General features: G+C 38.0%; 2 protein-coding genes across 3 annotated transcripts in view; both read right to left on the bottom strand.

The window, feature by feature from the left end:
* LOC127409843 (synaptosomal-associated protein 25-A-like) overlaps positions 1-3,169 on the bottom strand; it is a 52,422-nt gene extending 49,253 nt beyond the window's left edge. Inside the window, exon 1 of the mRNA XM_051644727.1 lies at positions 3,017-3,169. The gene's annotated coding sequence lies outside the window, so the exon portion shown is untranslated. The remainder of the gene's footprint in view (positions 1-3,016) is intronic.
* LOC127409842 (ankyrin repeat and EF-hand domain-containing protein 1-like) overlaps positions 3,089-14,904 on the bottom strand; it is a 28,149-nt gene continuing 16,333 nt past the window's right edge. Inside the window, exon 10 of one of the 2 annotated variants that reach the window (XM_051644722.1) lies at positions 3,089-3,231. The gene's annotated coding sequence lies outside the window, so the exon portion shown is untranslated. Of the gene's footprint in view, positions 3,232-3,351; positions 3,376-14,904 lie in introns of those variants that run through there. The other variant, XM_051644723.1, reaches the window with a different exon arrangement.

The raw sequence follows: 14,904 nt of genomic DNA, 5'->3' as shown, positions 1-14,904 counted from the left end.
GAAATCAAGAACTTTATGGTGATAGATATACATGTAACTGCAGCATAAACAGTTACCAGCAAAAGGCTAAAGCTTGTCTAAACTTTTTTTTTTTCATATCTCTGTGCATCAAAACATTTCATCTGAATAATTTGATACCAATCATGATGTACTGTAGGTGATTAATCAAGACATCAAAACAACTGTAGCAAAGCACTTCCCTGTCTCAGTGTCAAAAATTAATGAATCAATTTTCAACTGACACATTAACTGGAATGGGGGAATTATTTCAGTAAATCACTGCCCACTGAGCTCAGCCATTTGTTGACTCAAAAGCAAATATATATATGGCATATAAAAAAAATATAGACCATATAATAAACCATAGGATTGTTTACTTAACATTTAATTTGAACTTTGTGAAACACTGATAAAGCATGAATCTTTATTCTCAGATTCTATTCTTTATTCTCTCTTATCATTATTCACACATAAACATATACACATATACTTAGCCCTTGTATAACAATCTAGATAGTAACAAGATAAATCACTGGATCATATTGATGATCTTGAACATATTGTTTGTCTTGCTGATGATCTATTAAAGGGATAGTTCACCCAAAAATTAACATTTACTCATGCTCATGCCATCCCAGATGTGTATGACTTTCTTTCTTCTGCTGAACATAAACAAAGATTTTTAGAAGAATATCTTAGCTCTGTTGGTCCATATAATGCAAGTGAATGGTGACCAAAACTTTGAAGCACCAAAAGCACATAAAGGAAGAATAAATCCATAAGACTCCAGTAGTTAAATCTATGTCTTCTGAAATGATATGATAAGTGTGGCCGAGAAACAGATCAATACTTAAGTCATTTTTACTATAAATCTCCACTTTACCTTTCACATTCTTCTTCTTTTGTTTTTGGCGATTCACAATCTCCATATCCACCTGCTGGGCAGGGAGGAGAGTTTATAGTAAAAAAGGACTTAAATATTGATCTGTTTCTCACCCACACCTATATATCGCTTCTGAAGTTATGGATTTAACCACTGGGGTCATATAGATAAATTTTATGCTGCCTTAATATCCTTTTTGGAGCTTCAAAATTTGAGTCACCATTCACTTGCATTGTGAAAACCTACAGAGCTGAAATATCCTTCTATAAATCTTCGTTTGTGTTCAGCAGACAAAAGAAAGTCATGCACATCTGGATTGGCATGAGTAAATTCTTACATGATGAAAGAATTTTCATTTTTGGGGGAACTTGCATGCATTTAAGTGGTCGTTGTCGTCGATAATCAAGATGAATCAAGGTCTGAGATGGCATCGTGAGTCACCACTTATTCAGGGAACAACCCATGCGCTCTGCAGTCAAGCCACAATAAGCCGCATTAAACCATCATATTCAACAGTCATGCCAGAAGCTTGCCAACCTGTCTCTCGCAACCGCCGCAAGACAACTACAGCCCTTAACGAGCGAAATAGAACAGAAATAGCGCAATATGAATACTGATTTCATTGTAGTGAAGTAGTATCATTTGCGGCTGCGTAAGTAATTATGCGTATTTACTATCCTTCCGCACACTAAACTATATATCGTACAGGCCATATCAAATTCTTGATGGTTTAGCCCTTCAGACTGAACGCGTTCTTGCGCTGAAAAACCAAAAACAAGACGCAGCGCAACGAGTAGAACAGAACGCGGTGTGAACGGCCCCTAACATATGCAGGTTCCAAAGGAAGGCACGTGACAGAAAAACAAGTCTTCTACAGTACCCTGACATGCCCAAGTCACTCTTCGGCACTATATATGACTGGATGATTAGATCATATTTCGTGTTGTTTCGGATATCCAGTTAATGTAGGGATTTTACGCTCTAGATAATAACATTGTGTAATCATAAAGTGCGGCCAACACGTGAGGATTTGGTCGAGGTGGGAAGGATGGCTCGAGGTTTGGACATGCATCATCTGTGAACCCAAAGAATCATCCTCAGTGAGGGTATCTCCAGCATTCGCCCCCGCTGGCCTGTGCACAAGCCCCCGCCCATCGTCTACCACCAGGAAGACATGCACTGATAATTACCGCTGCCTCATCACGTACATAAGGCAAGGTTGAGATGATTTGGTTCAATTTACTTGAATATGTTCGACTCCATTCCATAAGTTTGAACATCATGTCTTCCACACAAACACCCCGATTGCTTCCTCTGCAACACACACACACACACACACACACACACACACATACACACACACACACATTAATTCTCGACCACCCTGTCGCCTGTTTGCCATATTGGCATCCCCCAAAATCAGTCGCTGATCACTTTTACTATCTATTCATTTTCGCCTCCTACGATCGAACCTGTATTATCAATATTTTTAAAGGTAAGAAATCAGGTAGGGAAAAGCTGTCTATCTGATCATAAACTGCTGCTATTAGCAGGAAAAAAGAAAACCAAAGGCGTTAATTTTCAGTGATTAATGGCCTGATGCTGTCACATCAACAGAGCCTCAAAAAAAAAAAAAAAAAAGGTTTTTTTTTTTTCCCCGAACATCTGGTCAAATCAGACGGGGTGAATTAACGACTATGCGCAAAACTTTGCCAACCAAACCATGGAATTGAGGGATTCAGTGTGAAGCATGCAGTGGAGGGAACGAGGTCGCTGTCCAGGGTGCCGAAACGCAGAAACCGCCCACATCGTGCAGCATCCAACACGCCATTCAAATGGTTATAGTAACAATACAGGATTGCCAGTTTACGCCAAAATCGGACATCCTCTAAATGTTGTAGGCTATCAAGCTTTAAGTCAATCAGCTAAATGAATCAACTAAATAAAACGTTACTGACTGCTATTAATAAGCTAGTTTTCATAATGCGTTTAAAAACAAACAAACAAACAAACAATTACTCCTAGGCAAGGCTTGCGCCGCGACTTAAAAGTCAAAGCACTTTTTGGTCAAACACATTTAAAAATCACCGCATCAAATCAATTCCATCATCCCCTGGTTTAAATAAAGCTTACCTGATCCCGTAGTCGGTGGACGAACGTCAGCAATGAAGTGGGAATGTCTGCGAATTTTCAAAAGCGAACCACCATCAACCCTCTTCTGTAGGAACTGAGTTGCTGCAAAGGCAACGCTTGTGTTTGACGCCTCTCCGGTTCTTCTTCAATGGAGAGCGGCGCTGCCCTCGACAAAGATGGCGTCCGCTCTGACGTCAACAACGTGTAATAGAAATCTGTCGAAGGAGGTGCAGCCCCAAATCAAATTTAGCACCAACATTGTTTGGAAGCAACATGAGAATGTTTTTTTGACAAAAAACACACAACTTGCCCAATGTAATTGTATCATGAGACCTTTCTTTCTGAAGAAAAGTGTTCCACTGTGGGAAAACAAAAAGTAAAAAGGTCACACTTACAATTAGCTTATTTAGCTAATATCTTGAAGACATAGAATGTGAGGTGTTTTCTCTTACATTGAGCAGAGTGAATTTTCTTTTTTGTTGCTGAATTTAGCCTCATTTTATCCAAATGATTAGCAGTCATTTTTCCATGTTTTTACAAATTAACTAAATATCTTAAAGGAATATTCCGGGTTCAATGCAAGTTAAGCTCAGTCGACAGCATTTGTGGCATAATGTTGATTACCACAAAAAATAATTTCGACTCATCCCTCCTTTTCTTTAAAAAAAAAAAAAAAAAAAAGCCAGAATCGAGGTAACAGTGAGGCACTTACAATGAAAGTGAATGGGGCCAACTTTTGGAGGGTTTAAGGGCAGAAATGTGAGTTTTTCTGTCTACTGAAATTTCTTGGAAAGATGTTTTTTTCAATGTTTCGTCTATAGAATGATCCAAAAACACTTCAAACAACTCTACAACACATTGAAGAGACTTCTATCCCTCACAGCCTTGTTGTCATTTCCGTCAAAATCAAAGATGGCGCTGCTGTGGTGCTGGGTCATATAAGCCAATCACTTAATTAATTTTCACAAACATATTGCTGAATTTGGCAAGTGGCAAACAATGAAATAAAAAGAACTGTCTATTAATCTCGAATAACCTCAGTATGAGATTAAAATGACTTATGTCAGCCATGTAACGATAACTCAATATGCTCATTAGGGAAACCCCTCTGCCAAGACCAGGATGTCTAAAATTTGAATAGGTCCTATTCTGAGAAGTTAGTCTGAATATTTATTGTGTTCCTAATTAATAAAAATTAAATTGATGTTAGCGTTTATACAGCCATGCATCTTTACTGATCCCGTAAAACTCCCAAGATTTTTTAAATGTTGTGCATTTTTAATGCATAGGTTAAACTCACATTTTGCATGGGAATAGCACTATATTTGCTTTTTTTGTACCATATATACCCATTTTAAAATTAATTCCACCTAGTTAATCTGCAATAAGGTATTACTTAGTAAAAAAGTGGGGGGAAATAATTCATACCTAATAGCTACATTTAATTATCATGGAAATGTAATGGTAAATTTGGGAGAAATAAATGTAGTTTGTTATTCATATGCTGATCAAAACTGTGATTGTCAACCAAAGTGTAGGATAATACAGCTATACCCAGTAGATAGACCAGTAGAGACAATGAAGACCAAGACATATGTTTATATATACAGTACTACTGTGCAAAAGTTTTAGGCACTTGTGAAAAATGTTGCATAGTGAGGATTTTTTAAAAAATAATGCCATAAATAGTTTTCATATATCAATTAACATCATAATAAGTGTAGTAAACATAGAAAAGCTAAATCAGTATTTCAGTATAAAACAGCACCAATTCTCCTAGGGACACCTGGACACAGTTTTTCTTGGTTTTTGGCAGATAGGATGTTCCAAGCTTCTTGGAGAATTTGCCACAGTTCTTCTATCTATTTATGCTGTCTCAATTGTTTCTGTCTCTTCATGTAATCCCATATTGACTCGATGTTCAATGGGGGCCATGCCTCTGTTGCAGGATTCCCTGTTCTTCTATTCTAATCTATTTGCAAAAGGAATGTTTGGGAGTCTCAAATGTATATTTCCTATTAACACAATAAAGCTGAAGATATAATTTTTTTTTTTTTTGGAAACATCATGTGCCCTAGACTTTTGCACAGTAATGTATATACTGTATATACTGTACATACTGAGAAAAATACATGTATATCTTCCAAACAAATATATATCACTGGCTTTAAAGTTATATTATCTCTTCATGTTTACAGTAAATATCACAGACAGTTTAAAGACAGTTACTTGTCATGAAATGTAACCTAACTTAAAACGAAGCAGATCTCGCTATGATTTTTTCAGTTGGCTCTCTTTTTTGTAATGTGGAGATTAAAGAACCTTTAAAGAATTCTAAGAGAATCTTTGAAGCCTTTTGAAGTTTTTTTTTTTTTTTTTCAGCTGTAGTGTTTGACTCACTGCTGCTGTTTTGGGCTCAGAGAGAATTAGCAGTTGCATTATCAACTGTCTTTGTGACTAGACCTCGCTCTCTGACACATCACTCACAGACTCATTCCCTCCTTAATTAAACCAGAGAGGGAGAGAGAGACAGTGGAGGAAATGGGGGGGGGGTAAAGAGCTGACAGAGATAAAGAGACAGAAAGTTGTGGTGGGAGTGGGTGGGTGTAGATCAGAATGAGAAAGGGAGATGGAAGGAAAGAACAGGGTAAAGAGAGGAAGAAAGAAAGTGAGAGAGTGTTAGAGGAATGGATGAGGAAGCAGGGGGATCACACTTTTGCAGTGGATTTGACCAGTGACTCAGCAGTCTCCCAAAAACATGTTTATGCTCTGCTGCTACAAAGGAATCCTTATAACAGGCTCTAAAAATGACAAACAAACAACTGCAATTATTGGACTGATCAGATTTGTATGTTTGTTAAAAAAAATCCTTATTTGTGTGTAATGTTTTGTCATTGAGCTTTAGCTTACAATATGCACTGTACACTGACAATAATAAAAGTCACTATAAGGCAATGTCTGGCTTTTTTGCATGTATCAGTAGAGGTAGAATGTAAGTAAGGGATAATGTACAGTCAGCCAGTAAGTCCTGAGATTTGTGTCAGGATTCTGACCAACCTGTACATTTTGTGCTATGAATCAGGCTGATGATACATTATTCCACATATTAAAAATAGGAATTTAACAAACTATATATATATATATATATATATATATATATATATAGCCTACAGACTGACTGACTGAGCACTTTATTAGGAACACCTGTACACTTTCATATTTATGATATTATCTAATCAGCCAGTTGTATGGCAGCAGTACAATGCATAAAATCGTGCAGATACGGGTCAGGAGCTTCAGTTAATGTTCACATCAACCATCAGAATGGGGGAAAAAATGTGATCTCAGTGATTTCGATCGTGGCATGATTGTTGGTGCCAGACGGGCTGGTTTGAGTATTTCTGTAACTGCTGATCTCCTGGGATTTTCACACACAGCAGTCTCTAGTGTTTACTCAGAATGGTGCCAAAAACAAAAAACATCCAGTGAGCAGCAGTTCTGCGGACGGAAACCCCTTGTTGTTGAGAGAGGCTACGGTAACTCAGATAACCACTCTGGACAGTTTTAGTGAGCAGAATAGCATCTCAGAATGCACAACATGTCAAACCTTGAGGTGATCGGTTTGACATGCTGCTACAACAGCAGAAGACAATGTTGAGCACTTTATTAGGACCATAGTGTTCCTAATAAAGTGGCAGGTTGAGTGTACTGTATATACTGTATAATTAAATAAATCAATAAATAAAACTCAAAATTTAGATTATGATAGATGGAAAATGAAAAATGACATGAAATACCACCATTACGGCCATCTTGTAGACTTGTAAACTCATCCCGGATGAGCACGTAGACTTAACCCGGATGAGCCCCCAGTTATGTTACGGCAGTTGCATTATAAAGGAGGCAATATGCTCGGTTCAGTCTAAGGGTTTTATTTATTTTACATTCAAGCAAAAAGGTTGCTGCTGCCAGGCACCAGGTCAGAATAGTAGCTTTCAACAATCAGATGCCTCCAAAACTCCTCTCTCGGCGAGCGAACTCTTTAAAGCCCTCAAAAGAGTTTCTTTAAGTTTCCTATCCTGGTGGGAATTTTAATATTAAAACGCTCCGCAATCTGAAATAATTGTTCCTTTGTGCACCTCTAAAGTAACTCTTCAGAAGGGCATACAAAAAAAAAATCTTCAACTACCAAAGACATTTTTAATCTGTGAACAGGTAACAGAAAAACGACTACAAATCCCATGAGCCATAAGGTCCTGTTACCAATCCTCCCTAATCACAGAACCACAAAGAATTACTACAAGTCACTGAAGATCCTCTTCAAACAAACAAGGTAGGTACAAGCAAAAAGCAGCATAAACAAATTAAACAAGGTATTTCTCTGTTTACTATATTGTGACTTTTTAATAAATGAACACAAGTGAAAACCACAGGGTGTCACCATAATTAAGAAAAAATGAGAAACTCCAGTTCCTAACTTAGGAAATACAAAGCTAACTAAACCCTATCTAGTCTTCAAAGGTGTACCAGGCTCGGGGTGGCATTAAATGTTAAGCTCTGAGACAATTAGTTTCTGAGACCAAAGGTCCGAAAGCATACCCCCAACAAAGATTTAAACCGCCACCCAGAATAACAAACAAAAAACAACAAATAGTGTTCCATAGGAAGGATTGCAAATATAATCCATCTGGGAACACACTATCAAACTGGAGTTAACTCATTCACAAAAGGTGAACACTCAGTCACTACTAACAGCTTTATATGATCCCGGACGAACCCCCAATTTATGTTTTATGGACAGCTCATTTAAGACCGCAACATAAAGGGGAGTCAGACTCAAAATGCATTTTTGCAATAATTTTATTGAAATAAATTCAAATGAACAGATAAAGCAACATGTATTGGGAATTTAAACAGAAGAACAAGCATAATATGGAGCTGGTAACTGCAGGTAAGTACATCAAGGAAGATGTCCGGGTGACTACTCTGGAGAGGTGTACCTACCCCGAAGATAAAGCAAAGAAACTAACAAGCAATGGTTACTTTTATACACCACACCCCAAATCAAATCAATTAAACAATAACTTCCACAGCCAACCAGAAACTGTCCCACACTGCTACAGTAGGACAGAGAGAGAAAGGCCACGGTTGTAACAACCATGTAAAATATGCCTTGAAATTAAATACCATATGATATAGGTCATGAAATATGCCTTAAAATGAAATGTAGTGGGCAAATTAAATACATAAATATAGCATTATATAATAAAATACATCATAAAATGTTGCAATCAATAAATACAACAATGAAAAGTAAATGAATAAATAAATAAAATAAAAAAAATATATAAAAACAATGCTTCCCTGCATGCACTGATCTCCATACAATTGTTTTAAGATCTTCTGTTTTACCATTACTCTTCCCTACTTTTGCTTGTTCTCTCCATGAATTTTCTATTCTGGTGACCTTAATCCTTCTGTTTTCATTTAGGATTAAAAAAAAAAAGTTTGCTTTGGCTTTCTTATCACTTCAGCAGACAATATTGTTCTAGTTGCCCATTACATCGTCTCCTTTATTTTGACGTGCATGACCCATTTTCCACTGTGGTTAATTCAGATTTCTCTCCAGCTGCTCCACTGAACCCAGTGAAGTGTGTAAAGGCCCCTCAGTGGTCAGTTTAGAATGCAAGGCCCAGAGTCTTGATGATTTGGGAAAGTGATATTCAGTCTGATAATTAATGATTGGCTAGATTTGAGATGGGTGCCAACATTGATAAGTGTGTTACTAGGGTTCTTGAATGGCCTGGTGCAGATAAATGTCAGAGGAAATATTGACCAGTATTGATCTGAGCTTAACCAAGCCTCTTTATAAATGACTAATTTCATCTCAGACCTTTTCACTCTAACCAAACAAGAACAGATTGGGCAATCCAAAAAGCAAATCAAGATCTTTGATGTGTGGTTATACAGTACGTTTATATAAGCACCATCGGAACGCACAGGAAGCGACCATCAAAGCACCAAAATATGTGGTTAATAAAATGGTGCAGCTGTAATTGTGTTTCAGAGTGTTTCATGAGGGCAGGAGAAGGTAACATTGATCCCTGGGGCACTGATGCAGCATGCAGTAGCACAGAGGTCAAAGTTTAATTACTACCTAAATTGATTTGATCCCAATCCATACAAATTCATTATGTATTTATGTAGGTGTACAGTTCTAGAGAGTGTAACCACAGTAGATTCTTAAATGAATAGTTCACCCAAAAATGAAAATTCTGTCATTTACTCATGTTGTTCTAAATCCCAATTACTTTTTTCTTCCATGGAACACAAAAGGATTTATCAGAATGTCTAAGTGGCTCTTTTCCATAGAATAAAAGCACACAAAGCAATCATAACGCTTCAGAATACTTGAAATATACAGTAGCTCATGAGTCATATGGACTATTTTTATGGTCATTTTATTGTGCTTTTTGTCCTTTTTGGGGCTTGACAACTACTGGGTCCCATTCACTTGCATTGCATGGAAAAATGCAGCTTGGACATCCTGTTAAAAATGTCCTATTATGTTCCATGGAAGAAAAAGTCATACGTGTTTGGATGGGTGAACCATCCCTTTAAGTAGACCCAGTCTGATAGGATGATAGAGTAGAGAATTTTGTTTTGTGTTTGTCAGGCTGGATGCCTGTGTGCATTAAACTGGAATGTGATATCCCTTCTAGCCAACTAACAGGAAGTCTTATGTGTTTGCCAATTGAACACAGAGTGTGTGTACTTCCTCTCTCCATATGTATGTACAGTGTGGATGTCTATTTGCTAATCTACTTATGCTGAGCAATGAATGTGTGCATGCGTTTGCTCATTTGCGTTATGGAAAGAAATTGTGGAACAGCTGAGTTGCTTTTGCTGCATGAGTACATCTGATGTGTCCATTGAGCAGATGTAATGACCACACTTTCAAAATAAGGATATCAGGCCCAGGATCAAAAACAGTAAAAACAGTCTGTCTTAAATTATGTACTATACACTGTGAACATACACTTTACACTACTTACAATATATCTACTCTGTTATCTAGTGTACGAGTTTTCGAAGATAGTATTCTAACATTTTTGTGTTTTTTTTTTTTTTACTACATGGAAGCATTGGCTGTTTTTCAGTTGACAGAAGTGATGTTTCAAATGCAATTCATGTGTTGCAGTTAGCCTTAAGCCCAAAATATACTTCGGTTTTGATGCGAAAGCTTATCGTGAAACGCAGTGGAACGCTGAGCCTTTCAAATTATATTTCATTTGACTGTGCGTGCATCACTGGGTGGGGTGATGGTAAAGCCTTCAACTCACATTTCTAAGGTGTTGTCTTCTCAAAATTTTCAGCAGTTTCCACATTTGTCATTACAACAACCGTTTTGTTAGGCCAGCATCACGGCCAGGTAACCCTGCCATTTCCGCTATGTAGGATACACTTTGTTTTTGTCCCAGAATTCAAAGTTGTACACTTTGTCTAGTTAGACTTTTCAAGAACGTTTTGAGTTGATTTCATTTTCTTTTTATATGTTTGTGTGTGTGCGTGCGTGCGTGTGTATGTTTTGTTTCCCAAATAGATTAAAGTGGGGAAGAGTTCAGCATGTCACCAAAGCTATCAGTATTCCAATGTTCCTACACATGGTGCAATCACTCCCCTGTCTCTCACACTCAGATTTTCCTCCTCTGCTATGAGTAGAGCATCATTCTGATCGCTGAGTCAAACCTGCCAGTCTCTGATCATTATCATTGTAGGCTTAGTTGAACAAATCAGCGGAACAAAGGTAATGGTTAATGAGTGTGTTATGGATTTAAGCGAAGAGTATAATGTAAAAATGCTTAAGCTTCACAGATGGAACACCAGGTTAGACTTCGATGCTTACGCCTGCACGTTGCCATGGAAACGTGGGGGTTCTCTCGCCATGTGTCACCTCCAGCCTCACTCAGCTTAATTTTTTCATCAAGATGCTCACATTCGTGAAGAAACCATGTGAAGAGGCGAGACCGGAGGTCCCCAAACCATAGATTCCATGATACTATTTATCTATTACACTTTTGATCGATTTCTATTGCTATCTGATTGGCTATACACATTCCATTTACACTTGGCAAAAAATGTTTGCCCTTATAAAACAGGTATAAATCCAATTAACTACTCCATGCTATATGCAAATAAAAGTTACCTCTGTGATGATGCTAATGCTGGAAAGCAAATTTTGCTATGATTTCATAGCTTGAGAGTTTGAATTGAATGCTCTCTCTACCACATATGGCAATTAGTGTTACATTTTCACAGTTGATCCTTCCATGTAACCAGTGTCAGAAATAAGGGGCAATATTTCCCCCTGGATTAGATTTTTAGGGGATTTCTTTTCCTTTATGAGGGATTTTCTCTCACCATAAAAATGTTTCAGTATCATCCATGATTTAATAAATGTATTAAAAATTCTCATCTGAATAAAAATGGGAATTTATTACCTCTTAGCCATAAAATTAAAGCAGCATCAAGTCATTTATCAAGTTATGTTAGGAACATGTGGTCTTCTGCTGTTGTAGCCCATCCACCTCAAGGTTTGATGTGTTGTGCATTCTGAGATGCTATTCTGCTCTCTACAATTGTACAGAGGGGTTATTTGAGTTACTGTAGCCTTTCTATCAACTCAAACCAGTCTGGCCATTCTCTGTTGACCTTTCTCATCAACTAGTCATTTCAGTCTGCAGAGCTTCCGCTCACTAGATATTTTTTGTTTTTGGCACCATTCTGAGTAAACTCTAGAGACTGTTGTGCGGAAAAATCCCAGGAGATCAGCAGTAACAGAAATACTCAAACCAGCTCGTTTGGCACCAACAATCGTGCCACGGTCGAAATCACTGAGATTCCATTTTTTCCCATTCTGATGGTTGGTGTGAACATTAACTGTAGCTCCTGACCCGTATCTGCATGATTTTATACATTGTACTGCTGCCACATGATTGGCTGATTAGACGATTGCATGAATAAGTAGGTGTAAAGGTGTTCTTAATATCAGATTACAAATCCAAAATTTTATAACAGGTTTATATTCCCCCAAATTTTGCATTTTTAGGGCATCTTTGCCCAAAAACCCCCTTTAATCTCTTCCCCTGCATGTGACTCATGCAGGTTGCAGGGCTCCCCAACATCCGTTTGCTCACATAGTTCCATTTTTTAGAGCTAAAGTTTACATACATGGCTTGAACAACCAGACACATTTATACTTGGCCTAGTTGCATCTTGTATGTCTGAGGTTTAAGTGGCCAGATCTCTATTTATATCGAATGCATCTTGAAGGGCATTTACAGTTTGTCTTTTCATGATCGGCGAGCTGACCAAGTATAAATGCCCACATGTTGATGTTGAGTGCATTCGACAGCACAGACCTGGACCAAGGTTTTCATGTCTGGCGCCTGCAATTCATACCCCTTGCAGACCTGATGCAGCACTTTGCTAGTGTGGTTTACTGGCAGACTTTACCCTTAAAGGCTGCTCAGAGGAAGACCAGTGCCCTCTGCCGCTTAATGAACCATAGTTTCCAACTAGGCAAGACTGTGTGCGTATGTATTTATGTGGTTGTGTTTGTGCCCAGAGGTGGAACAGAACACGACTCCACTGCGGTGAAAATGAAGCTCCTCAGTGCTGAAGCCGTGACCCAATCCAGCTCAGCCGGATCGATGGAGTTCAGAGCAGATCTCTGGCAGTTTTACCCTGCTGGCTCCACAGTGTTCAGCCTCTGAACCCTCACTGATAGATACGGACCTACACCAACACTGCATGCAACTCAACACCATTGCTTTATACCTGACTACAACATAATTATTAGTGATATTATCCCTGGAGGGTTCATAAAAATAGCTTTTTCACTGATTGCAGGAATGGCAATGAGACAATATCATTTAATTCGTCTCAACATCTGGTTGTGAGATTAAAGTTTAGTGTCTTTCTGGGTTTCATCAACGGCACTCTTGCATATGCCTGATTCAAATACCAAATGACCACTGTGGTAATTGCAGTGTATTACCAGGTCTTCACTGGCATTGGTTTCGTGGCTCTGTTTAATGCAGTAATGTATTTTTAATGAATTTTCTAAATGGCCTCTCACCAATGAAGGAAAACTGCAGAGAAACCTTTTCCTCTGCGTCTTTTTTGTTGTTAGTTTTTTTTTTTTTTTCTCTGGCTGGGTAAGAATTTATCAAAGAAAATGAAGGACAGCAAAATATTGGAAGGCCAAGGGGGTAAAAGATGATACTACAAAGAATGGATTCCAAATGCAAACTCTAATTGAAGGATAATGCTCAACAGCAAGGTACTTGAACTTCTACCATCTGCCTCTATCAAACGAAATTGTTCACTACGTCCCAGGGAGCAGAACTTGAGCGGAGACTGAAACAAAACAGTCCTTCACTCTACAATAGCAACTGTACTTAAGACTGTTGATAGTAAAATCTTTCTGTGCTCATTTGAGAGCTGTTTTTGAACTAACCAAAAAACAAAAAAACAACAAAAAAAACTGCATAGTAACATTAAAATAAAATCACAATCCTCACCTTTAATATTCTATTAGGTAATGATATAGGTTTGATATGTCAATCCAGCTATAGTTTTGGCTTCCTGTCCACATCTGTTGTAAACATAACCCTAATAAACCAGTAATTACCTGTTTTACTTCTCACAGACTGTAACCTTCACCTATCCAGTATATGAAAGAAAACTCTGGATTTGGAGACTGATTATGCTTAAACAGTCACAGCTCATTTGCCAGACATGGTAAAACCCTACTTCACTTTCCTTACGTAATTGTACACAACTGAGATCTACATTTATATTGTTAATCTGTGGCCATTTAAGTATATGCAGATGCCCAGTTTCTAACTGAGAATGTGGGAGGGTTTCTGTGGTCCTTCTCAGGCCCAACCCAGCTGACTGTGCTCAGATCAGGGGCCCCTGGCAGTGGAGCAGAACTGTGTCAGGCACTGAAAAAAAAAACACAAACAACTCAGGCTGAGCTGGCCCTGCCTGGCCAGAGTTCTCTGTCTCCCCTAGGTCCCAGGAGGAACAGTAATGCTGAGTAAGCTCTGTGCGGGGGTATGTAGGAGTCGAATTGAAGCACTGCAGTGCTGCAAGACTTTTATCCCTGAAAACAGGGCGAGCAGGCCAAGCATATCATTTCAGCTGGAGCAAAACTACACTGTCTACGCACACCAATATATGATCCCTAAACAGCTGTACAAGAAAAACACACACCTATTCATACAGTGACAAATTCTATTAAACATTGTTGCAATATAGCAATGTATGTGTTTAAAAAAACATGAATCGATGTGTTTAGGCTGTCGATGTAAATTTTGTATGATTACTGTAATTATATAAAAAATAATGTTAAAAACATTAACTCCATTAAACATGCCTCGAGTCCCGTATTCCTACCATCTGAGCTGTTCAAACTTGAAGTACAAGTACAAGTACAAACTTGAAGTACATGGGACGAGTTCTTGACAGCTGGTTGAGCAGGGTTGGGGAGTAACGGAATACATGTAACGGTATTATGTATTTAAAATACAAAATATTTATAACTGTATTCTAGACAGTTACAAATTAAATCATTGGTAATCCAAATACAGTTACATTCAAAAAGTATTTTGATTACTGAAGAGATTACTTTGCATTTTATTGTCATTTGTTTAATTTAATATTTAGCCTATTCAGTTGGAAAACATTTATACATATAAATGATGCGATCTGAAGAGCATTTGTTCAGCGGTGAAACACTTTCTTATGATGTGTTACATTCATACGAGCAGACAGAGAAGTAAGTTTGAAGTAAGTTTGGAGCAGAAGAAATAGAAATA

The sequence above is a fragment of the Myxocyprinus asiaticus genome, chromosome 19 (assembly GCF_019703515.2).
Source record: "Myxocyprinus asiaticus isolate MX2 ecotype Aquarium Trade chromosome 19, UBuf_Myxa_2, whole genome shotgun sequence".
In the NCBI taxonomy this organism is placed as follows: domain Eukaryota; kingdom Metazoa; phylum Chordata; class Actinopteri; order Cypriniformes; family Catostomidae; genus Myxocyprinus; species Myxocyprinus asiaticus.
This window is presented reverse-complemented; position numbering and strand designations above follow the sequence as displayed.